The sequence below is a fragment of the Triturus cristatus genome, chromosome 1_2 (genome assembly GCF_964204655.1).
Source record: "Triturus cristatus chromosome 1_2, aTriCri1.1, whole genome shotgun sequence".
Lineage (NCBI taxonomy): Eukaryota > Metazoa > Chordata > Amphibia > Caudata > Salamandridae > Triturus > Triturus cristatus.
Genome location: NC_140580.1, coordinates 441,545,482 through 441,555,680, shown reverse-complemented (window position 1 = coordinate 441,555,680; position 10,199 = coordinate 441,545,482).

The following is a 10,199-nucleotide window of genomic DNA, read 5'->3' as shown; positions in this document are numbered from 1 at the left end:
TTGGAAAAAAAAAGTTAACTTACCTTCGCCGGTCCGGTCCCGCGTCGTCCTGCGTCGTTTCTACTCCTCACAGGAAGCATGCAGCCTCCCTCCCCTCCCCTAGGCCAATCACAATGCTGCAATGGCAGCATTGTGATTGGTTGGGACGCCGAACACACAGGCGTCTATGGGGAGGCCATTTTCTCCATGTAGGCTGCATGCAGCCTACATGGAGGAAAGGGAGAGTGCGTATGACTGGTTTGGTTGGCCCTGGGGCCGACCAAACAGTCAGCGCCCTCAGAGTGGGCAAACCACTTCTCCCCTGCCCTAAGGCAGGACCGCCCACCCACCTGCCCGCCCCAACCAATCCCTTCTGCTTTCTCGCAGTGCAAGAGCCGGAAACATAAAATGGTATTTATAATACCATTTTTTGTTTCTACTTCGCGCACTGCGAGAAAGCAGTGGGGTGACGCTCCTCCGCCCACATGGAGGAGCCGCCCATTGATGTTTTCACGGGCAGTCCATGTATCTATACTACACCCGCTTCCACTGACCTCCAAAAATATAAAGCGCCAACAACAACCATAATTTAGCTCCTACTCACTCACTGAGCCATTTTTGCCACAGCCCAACAGGCCTGCCACTCATTATTTTATATTTTTATTTGCTAGCGCTATTTCTTGAGCGAGACATTCACTCAAAATGAGTCTCTCGGTGCTTTGAACCCAAATGCTGAAGAACATAAACACTAACCCAGTTAGCATGTGAATAAAACCATTTTCGGTCTCTTATTGAAACGCAGAAGATGAGGCTCAGCACGAAGATTCATTAGAAGGTTTTTCCGGAGCTTAACGCCGGGGTAACCGAAATCCAAGTGTGTCCACTCTGGTTTCTACCTCATACCTCCTTTGTCACTACCCTAGGCTTCCTGTCTCTTTTTCTCACTCTTGCAGGTTCTTTTTTCATCTCCACTTTTTCCCCTTGTTATTTTTCTCCTAACTTTCCCTACTTTCTTCTATCTCCATCTTCCACCTGTGTCTTTCTTGCTCTGGAGCAAAGTCTAATGATGAAAAATAAGTCCTAATCCCCAAAATTGAGTGCTAGAGCCCAGCACCTAACCATCGAAACAAATTAAGCTCTGCATAGAGCACAGCATCAGCACTGATTAGCAATGTCAACAATTCTGGTTTATAACTGAAAGTGCAGGCCAGACCTATTGGCTTTGCCAATGCTTGTTTTAAGAATCGATCTCACAACTAATTTACCCACAGTTTGATAATACAGTGATGTATCTGAAACGAAACCACTGCCCCGTCCCCCCCTCCAGCACCCCTCCATCAAACGTATTCTCTAAAAGGTGTCAAGATAGAGTCAGCTTTGTTCGTGAAGTCGAGTGCACATTACTTTCTACTTGTGAACTATTTTGTGGAGGTTTTCTTTTTCTTTCTACGTATGTCTTACAATAACCCCTTTCGCCCACATACAGGGAAAAGATTCCCCGGGGCAGAAGTAACATTAACCCCCAGCACTCCAGCAGCAGTCAGGCGAGAGGCGGCGGTGCATTGCTCTGGCCGAGCAGCCCTCCGAGGGCCCCAGGCAAGCTCTGGCACATGGAGTCAGGTGCAGCCGCAAGACGTCATGTGTGTCGAAAAGAGCTCATGGCTAGAGTGAGGGGGCTGTGGTAGAAGGGGTGGGTCTGGACAGAGAGAGGAAGCTGTGAGGACAGTGAGGGAGATGGCCAGAGAGGCAGGAAGCAGGCACTGAGGGGACCAAGGATTGGTGGGGACAAACAGGGAGAAAAGGCCTGTGCTGGTACTCACTGAAGCCCCGTGGGGCAGGGATGCAGGCGCTCGTCTGCTGGATCTAAGGCTCAGGGTGGTGCAGGGTGCAGCTGGAGGCCACGCCCTTCAGCCAGAGGCCTCGGGACTCTGGGGAGCCAGGGTACAAAAAGAAGGGCCCCTCTCTGCTCCTACAGCTCATTGAAGGTGGATAAAGGCAGAGCTCTGCAGTATCTGAGGTTGGGGAACTGGTGAACTAAATGAAGAACCAGGCCAACCCCCACGTTTTGTGCCCAGAATCTGCTGGACCAAGCCACAGAACAAGCCCCTGCAGGCTGTGCCATACCAAGGGCCTGCTTCAGTCAGCTTAAAGCCCAAATGGTACACTCTGCTCCCCCAGTCTGATTGGCTAAGTGGGGTGCCCCATGAACACTGGCTGCATGAAATCAGGGCATGGGTTGTGGTAATGGTCACAGCCTGCACTCAGAGTCTTCTCAGTAGAGTCAAGATCTCCAGAGTCTTGGAAACCGCGTGGAGGACAGGGCTGAAGGGAATTCCCTGGAACCAGTGAGTAGTGCTCCGAGAGCTCTTTGGGTAGAGAGGATACAATATATCATACGAAACATATATATAACCAAAGTATTTCACTTAAAGCTGTTTGTTAATTGGCTGTTGGGGGTGTTTAGTAAGATTGCAAAATACTGTTTATGGACTAGGTATATCATACGAACCATAGACATAACCAAAGTAATTTAATGAAAACAGCTTTTTGAATTGGCTGTTGGGGATTTGTAAGAATATTACAAAACAGCGCGTCATATAAAAAAGCAAATTCCCCAGAAAGACTTCAGTTGGATGTAATGATTGAGATAAAAAAAAAAGTCTAACCCCACTGGAAATGTCCATTTAGACAGAGCTCTGCTGCCACATCTCTATGAATGCACTGTTCGCGTCCTCATAAATTATGCTCCAGGCGACATTACAAATTACCATTAATGATGACGTTATTTGCCAACTCATCCCTGACATCATTTATGACATCACTGAAGCAGACCCTTCCCCTTGTATCTGAGTACTTTAAAATCAATCTTGGGATCACTGACAGAATATCGGGTGGACAGAACATTGTGCCAAAAATATCGAGGATCAAAATATTGAGGAGATAAGTGCAAATAGGTAAGTATCGATTTACTATTCTTAACTCCACATCTACATCCCTTGAAGATATATATATCACCAAGGTACAAATGTGGAGCTAAGTATAGTAAACAGTTTCATACTCATAGTAACTTACCTTCACGGTATTCTTGTCCTTGATATTCTTGACACGATATTTTGTCGACACGATATTTTCAACTCAATATTTTGTCCAAACACTCAGTCTTGGGGGCCTGTGGCAAACGTCAGCTGACCCTGCGTGCAGGGTATGATCTTTATCTAGCCCATGCTCTCAATTCCTTTTGGGACGGGAGTGTCCCCTGCTCTGCATGCCTAAACTAGGAGAATCTGTTATTGTGGTGTTTGAATTTTGTCCCCAGTCTCACACTAATAGAGTATGTTTGTGGAGTCCTAGGCCGGCCCTTGACTCACAATAAGTTCCGCACTTGTGCTGGACCTGGAGAGGCACCCCAATCGAACGACTCATAGTGATAGCTGGACTATGTCTACTGTTCCTATGATGGGTTTCACACATGTAGCACGGTGGTGGCAGCACCTGTGATGATAAGGATCTTAGTGCCTATCAAGATTTTGGCGCCGTGACCCAGGACACCATGTGGAAATGTGCCTCCATTGTCAGAGCTCCATATTTGGAAAAGAAGACGCCCAACTACCTCTAGCAGGGGTGCCTCATCATGACTGATCAAAGACTGACCAGTGTGTTGGAGCTGAGCCTGCTGAATCTTTGAGGTCTGCCTGCGCAGAGTGATCATCAGAGCCCAGAAGAGGACTAAGCCAGAGTCACTGAGATTCGCCATGCGGCCAGCAGCTGCTCACTTCCAGTGGTACTGTTGCATGCCGTGCGTAAGGCTTTGCCCACCATAGATGAGTCTGCTGCTATGCAAAAATTCAACGTTGCCCCAAGCCGCATCAGTGGAGACTGGCTGAGAGACTGAAATGGGCCTAGAGCCATTGGGACAGCGTGCTAAGAGAAGCGCAGGAAGATCTCTGCAACCATAACAGAGACTTGGCCACATCAACCCTGAGAATCCTGAGACTGAGACAAAGGGAGGAAGTGTGCCCAAAGGGAGGGAGCCCCACTTTGAAGCATAAGAAACTCACAATCTCAAGTCGGGTATTCCAGCATTACTGGAGTGTGCAGTATTTTGCTTTCTGTATAGTAAAGTAATTGACCTTTATAAAAAGAAGGACTGGGCTAGACATTTCCTTATTACTCTGCTTGGGGTGGTGTTGAGTGGTGCGCGTGAGTTACCCCACACAAACCTCCCTGAGAAGCCCAAGACTGCTTGCCTTAGCCACCACTGACAGTTAAGTGCAGAAAGGGCTGTACTTGGCCCAGAGCCTTAGTAGAATGGGTCCTGGAACAGCAGATACAAATGTCCCCAGCCTCCATGGCTGTGGCCCGTAGCCCCTGCCTGGCCCGTGGCTCCTTGAGCGGTATCTGACAAGTCCCCTACACAAAGCAGTTTTGAAGGCAAGAGGATCATTGTGGATTGCCAAATGACAGCACATTTTAAAAGGTAAGTCTCTTTTGACTCTCATCAAGATGGCCATGAGACCCCTGAACGTAAATGAAGGTGTGCATGTTCCTATTCAGACTGCGTTAATATGTGCCCGGCTGATTATCCGAAGCCTCCATCTTCAGCGGTGCAGGTTTCTTTGTGATGACTCTAATGACATTTAGAACCTTACTTTTTTATATGTCTTATGACTCAGATCATGGGAAAGCAGCAATTGTTTCACATAAAACCTTCTTTAAAAAAAGACCCTAAAAACATTTTCTCTTTGCTAGTTCTCATCACAATTCGGTATTAGATGGCCCTCTAGTCCCCTATGTTTAACTCCTGTGAAATGAGATCTTCTACTTGCCTTCATTCTCAGCTCCCATCTCCTCACTTAACTCTTTTCCACTTCTCTCTAGATACCCCCAGTGGCGGCTTGCACAGGTAACTCTGTGGGGCGGTGAGGGGAGGGCGGGGATGGGTGGGGGGGGGGGGTAGTGGAGTTCATAATAAGACGGGAAACTGGAATGTAAATAAATAAAACCAGTTACCTTGCGCTCGCCGCATCGCCAAGTTGGTGATGCGGCGATCGCAAGGTAAGTGGTTTTATTTATTTACTCTCCACTTTCCCGTTGTATGTTGAACTCCACTACCACACCTCAGCCCCACAGCGTTACCTGTGCAAACCGCCACTGGATACCCCGACTTTCTCTTCTTCTGTGAAATATCTAAATGTCAGCTAAAATCAAGGTGTTCTATAAGCTATTAACAAATGTTTTCACAATGGTTCGAGGCATAACCCCCAACTACCTTCCCAATATTCTGATCTACTACATGCCCACTATGAATTTACAATCCACCAACCTGCACTTGCCGATCACATCAAAACCACCTTGTGTGGCATCAAGATTCCACTCTTTCGAAAAACCTGGGTCCCCCGTCTATATTGTTAATAGAGCTATTGTGAAATGATATTTTGTGATCTGTCTGTATGTTAATAAGTCTATTATAAAGGAACCTTGCCCTGAAACCTTTTTGCATGTTGTAATTATTTTTGCTTCTCATTCATCTGAAAATAGCATCCTTGTACAATACCCATCCACTCCAGTTTCAGTCTCTCACTGTATTTGTGTATCATGCTATGGGCCATCTTTGTCCTTTTGTATGTATGTATGAATGTATGTATGTATGTATGTATGTATGTATGTATGTCTGTCTGTATGTATGTATGTATGTATGTATGTATGTATGTATGTATGTATGTATGTATGTATGTGGCATTTCTGTAGTGCAAATTTGTTATTTATTTAATTAGAAAGTCTTCTATAGCTCGAACATGCCCACCTTGGATATCAGAGCGCTGTACAGTTTATACATCAAGAAGGATACAAGCGGTAAAAAACAGAATAAACAAAGAAGAAAGTTAACAGTCTTGTAGAGCCGGGCAACCTCGGGAGCCTTGGCAGCTAAGACTAAAACCTGCGAGGTTGACCTCAGGCTCATTGGAAGCTCCCTTTCTAAGGCAGAACTTTATTCGTCAATAACACTTTGACTTCTTGTTTGAAAAGGACAGTAGGGATTCAGCCTGACGTCAGGGGGCAAGGAGTTCCAAATCCTTGGGGCAATACAAGAGAAGGCTCGATTGTAGGTTTTTCTTTTCTTGAATTTTTGTGGTTTGAGCAGTAGAGTGCTGGTACTTCTGGAGGCTCTTGGTCAACCTGAGAGCTTCAATTTTTGAGCGAGGTACAGTGGGGTATTGAAATGAATGGCTTTATGTGCCTTGCATGCAATTTTTAAATGTATCAAACCTTCTTATGGAAGCCAGTTCAGGGATATCAGATCTGCCGAGATATTAGCGCCTGTTTAGAGCCTTGTAGCATAATCGAGGGCAATCCTAAGAGGAGCCGTCTTCGATCTTGGATAATCCAACTTTGAGATCACTAAGTCTTGCACCGCAACCTTTAGGTCATGTGGAGGGAGAAAAGGTTTTATTTTCCTTAAGATGTTGAGTTGGAAGTTTGCTCCTTTGGTGAGGGTACTAATGTGCTTCTGCATCTTTAGACTCTTGTCTAGCATTATTACCAGAGAGGTTGCGGAATCAACGATGTGTGGTGTACAGTTAAAAGCAGTTAGGTGATTCAGCCATTATTTTATGACTGGAGATTGTTTGTGTGGTGCAATTAGGAGGAATTCCGTTTTGAGAGCATTTAGCTTCAAGTGGTTATGGTTCAACCAGCTTTGTGTTTTCAGTAGGACTGAGTTGAGGGACCTGATGTCCTCAGGGGAGGAGATCTTCTGGTGAAGTTGGGTATCATCAGCGTACATGTGATAGTGAATGCTGGATGATTTCAGCCTTTCTGTTAAATGCTCCATGAAGAGGTTGAAGAGCGTGGGTGAGAGCGCAGATCCCTGTGGAACCCCCAGCGTGACCGGAGAAGGATGAGATAGGGACTGGTTCACCTCGAAGCTTTGGGTTCTGTTGTGAAGGAATGAGGAGAACCAGTTTAGTACAGGCCCAGACAACCCCATCCTGTGTTCCAAGAGGTCAATTAGGTAATCATGTTTAACAGTATCAAATGCTGACCAAAGGTCGAGGAGGATCAATAGGCAAGATTTGTTTTGATCAAGCATTCTTAGCACATCATCTACAGTGTGAGTGAGAGCAGATTATGTGCTATGACCCTGGCGGAAACCAGATTGAAATTGGTCCAGAAGTTGGAATTGATCGATGTGATTACACAGTTCGATGAGCACACATTTCTCCAGGAGATTTGCCAACGTGGGGATGTTAGAGATTGGGCGGAAGTTATGTAGGTCAGTGGGATCAGCGGATGGTTTCTTTAGAATAGGGGTAACTTGCCCAGATTTTAGGCAGTCCAGAAAAGCACATTGGTGAAGTGAAGCTTTGACAATCTTAGTAAAAAATGGGAGTATGGAGGTTCTGATTTCAGAGAAGAGGTTCAATGGCAGGGGGTCGTTGTAATGATTAGATGGTTTCAGAGTAGCCAGCTTTTTGCGTATAGTGCTTTCATCCAAGGTTTTGAAAAAAGCTCCAGGATGCGTTGTTTTTGGAGGGGCAAAGCTAAGCAGAAGCTAGCCAAAAGGCAACTGTAAGCTTTACAGGGTCAAAGACAAGCATAAAATCAACCAGTGATTGGAAAGGTATCTGATTTGTGGGTGGCTAAGTCATTCTGATGTAGTGTTCTTTAAAGAGTTGCATACTCAAATCGTTCCTAATTTAAGTAGCATTGGGGCAGTCCTGATGACTACGGAGATGTTGTTCCAGATTCTGGGGGCATAGATGGAAATTCCTGCTGCCTTGTTTTTATATTTGTACAATTCTAAGTCAGCAATCTGAATGTGTCCTGGCTGTAGGTGTAGAAGAATCACCAAAGATAGTGAGCTTGTCTTCAAGATACATTGGAGTGCTGGTCTTAATGGTTTTGCAAGCAATGCTGCTGATTTCTGAAGATGGTGTGGTCTGGGAAGTGGAGCAAATGGGGTTTGATCAGAATGGGGATGATGTGATCATATTTCGCTGAGATGGGCTGTAGCTTGTAGGATGCCCTTAATGGGTGTTAGGGTAGAGTTTGGAACCCAAAGGAGCAGGGCGTTACCTCCATCCAGATGAAAGAGTATGAGAGGTTGAATGGCAGTTCCGAAGTCGCTTTTTGTAAACGTTGTTTTTCACCTTCCTTAGATGAGAAAGCTGGTACCAGGATGTCTATTTTGGCTCCATGGGGTGAGAATGATGTTAAAGGTCAATCCATGTTACTTGGCGTTCAGTGAAAGTTGGAGTCAAAGCCGTCAAGATTCATGTCATTTAGCCAGATTTTACTGTTGCTTGTTATTTTTGTTGTCAAAAAACAGTAATTCTGTCTTGGGCGGATGTGAGATTTAGGTATGTGCTGGACATCCAGAGCTGGATGATGTGCAGGCAGTGTTTGAGACATTGAATGTCTGAAGCAGAAGATACTTTAAAGTAGACCTGTGTACAGTGGGCACATTGGTGAATCTTGAATCTCTGTGAGTAGAGCTCTAAACGGATCCATGTAAAAGTTGGAGGAGACAGGGTGTGGTAATTATCATGTTTTTTCTCTTCCGGGTATTCCCTGTGTAGGCTACACATGTTAATCATGTAGGAGTGAATGAGTGCGATTAATATAGAATGCACATTTATTTTTATGAGATTGTTTGGTTTGCACCGTGATAATGAAGTATGTTTAAATATATTCACAGTATTTAATCCTAGCTGACTGCTCTAGTCTAAATAATTGTTATTGAGTTTTGAACAAACTTTTATGGAAAGCTGATAACTACATGTCTACTCTATTGTTATTATTCAAAGAACATAGTCTTGCAGAATGAAAATAAATAAATGGGCGCCAGGCTACTTTCTTTTAATTTTTTATCCTTAAAAAATCAATAACTAAATAATGTTATATAGGCTGAGCACAAGGTGTGAAGGTTTAGGAAGGAATTTCGAGCCAGGTGACATCGGTTGAGACAGGCCACGCAGCATTGCATCACCTTCTTTTGGCTGAAGGCTGGCAGGCATTCAGCCTTCACTTGCTGCATTTAGAAGCCCAGCTCTGCGCACGAGAAGTATAGCAGGCTCTGCTATTACACTGAACATAAAGTCCTATTGTTCAAATGGGTATGCGGGTGAATCGTCTCTGAAACTTGAGTTAAGGTTTCCTTTTAGTGCTAAGTTCATTTTAGTAAATAGAAGAATGAGGGTAGGATTGCTATAAACTGATGCAGCAAATATGGTGGAGTATTTTTGTTGTTCTCACTTTTAGTACATTCTGCAGCTGTGATTCTGGTGTCTTTATTGTAGTTACAATTCTTATCATGTCTAATAGAATAAGATTTTGATTTTATAAATACATCTTAAAAATATACCTATTATTTCCTAGTGTTCTTGGAGTGTGTAATTCTATAATGGAAGAGAGTTTGGATTTCACTAACTATCCCTATGATTTGTCATACGATTGATAGTTACCTGAAATATATTTCACTCAAATATTGCTTAGTGGGTTATGTGGTGGTTGCAATCCAACAGGTTTTCTGTCTTGGGTTGGCACATTGACTAAGTCTTTAATTCTAAGGGGTCCAGTAAACCAAATCCCCTGATATATTCTAGAGGATGTTCTAGAAAATGTTTCAAGGGTACAGCATTGAACCCTGGGGTCTCTGCAGGCGATAGGGATCGTTTGGGATCTGGGGATACTAGAAACATCTTGCCACTCTTGTCAAATAAATAATGACTGGTTTTAATTTCCTCCTTTAATATTTCTAGGGATCTATTTTGGAACACCTTTAGAGTATTAACAGGTTCCGTAGCTATCCCTACTGTAGTACAAATGTGGCAATATTAAAGTCTGGGTTATTGTACTTTGATGTCTTGGGGGTCAATTGTTAGATTTGCCTGAACTATCTTATTTCGTATGTTAATGTTTTATATCCTGAATGAGTTCTTGTCTGTTGCTTTAGTAGATACCCACCAGCCCACAGTGCTTTTATTGTTGGTAGTGCTACCATCTGATTTCACATGGGCTTACTTACATGCTTTGTTGTGATAAAACATGTTTTACGTCTGGCAGAGAAGAGGTTGAATACTAAAAATAGATGCTTAAGAAACTGGAAAAAATGAAATCACAATATTTTAGCATCATTGGTGATTTAACGTATCTCCATCTATGGTGGAGTGTGGTTAGAAACGTGTTGGGGGAATTTCCATCCCTTTCTGCTCTCATGC